Genomic DNA, 1,138 nt, shown 5'->3' with positions numbered 1-1,138 from the left:
TCCACTCTCACCCGCTGCTCCTCACGCGCGACAGCCCGCCCTGAAATTGAGCTGGCTTGTCTATAAACTGAGCAATGTGTATCCCAGCTATTAGCCAGTTAACTATACATATATATATATATAGTTAAGTCCGGAAGTTTACATACACTTAGGTTGGAGTCATTAGAACTCGTTTTTCAACCACTCCACAAATGTCTTTTTAACAAACTAGTTCTGGCAAGTCGGTTAGGACATTTACTTGGTGCATGACACAATACATTTTTCCAATGATTGTTTACAGACAGATTATTTCACTTATAGTCACAATTCCAGTGGGTCAGAAGTTTACATACACTAAGTTGACTGTGCCTTGAAACAGCTTGGAAAATTCCAGAAATGGCTTTAGAAGCTTCTGTTAGGCTAATTGACATCATTTGAGTCAATTGGAGGTGTACCTGTCGATGCATTTCAAGGTATACCTTCAAACCCAGAGCCTCTTTGCTTGACATCATGGGAAAATCAAAAGAAATCAGCCAAGACCTCAGAAAATAAATTGTAGACCTCAACATGTCTGGTTCATCCTTGGAAGCAATTTCCAACCACCTGAAGGTACCACGTTCATCTGTACAAACAATAGTACACAAGTATAAACACCATGGGACCACGCAGCCGTCATATCACTCAGGAAGGAGACGTGTTCTGTCTCCTAGAGATGAACGTACTTTGGAGCAAAAAGTGCAAATCAATCCCAGAACAACAGCAAAGGACCTTGTGAAGATGCTCGAGGAAACAGGTACAAAAGTATCTATATCCACAGTAAAATGAGTCCTATATCGACATAACCTGAAAGGCAAGGAAGAAGCCACTGCTACAAAACTGCAATAAAAAAGCCAGACTACGGTTTACAACTGGACATGGGGACAAAGATCATACTTTTTGGAGAAATGTCGTCTGGTCTGATGCAACCAAAATAGAACTGTTTGGCCATAATGACCATCGTTATGATTGGAGGAAAAAGGGGGATGCTTGCAAGCCGAAGAACACCACCCCAACCGTGAAGCATGGGGGTGGCAGCATCATGTTGTGGGGGTCCTTTGCTGCAGGAGGGACTGGTGCACTTCACAAAATAGATGGAATCATGAGGAAGGAAAATTATGTG

Source organism: Oncorhynchus masou, chromosome 12, assembly GCF_036934945.1.
Source record: "Oncorhynchus masou masou isolate Uvic2021 chromosome 12, UVic_Omas_1.1, whole genome shotgun sequence".
NCBI lineage: Eukaryota > Metazoa > Chordata > Actinopteri > Salmoniformes > Salmonidae > Oncorhynchus > Oncorhynchus masou.
This window is presented reverse-complemented; position numbering follows the sequence as displayed.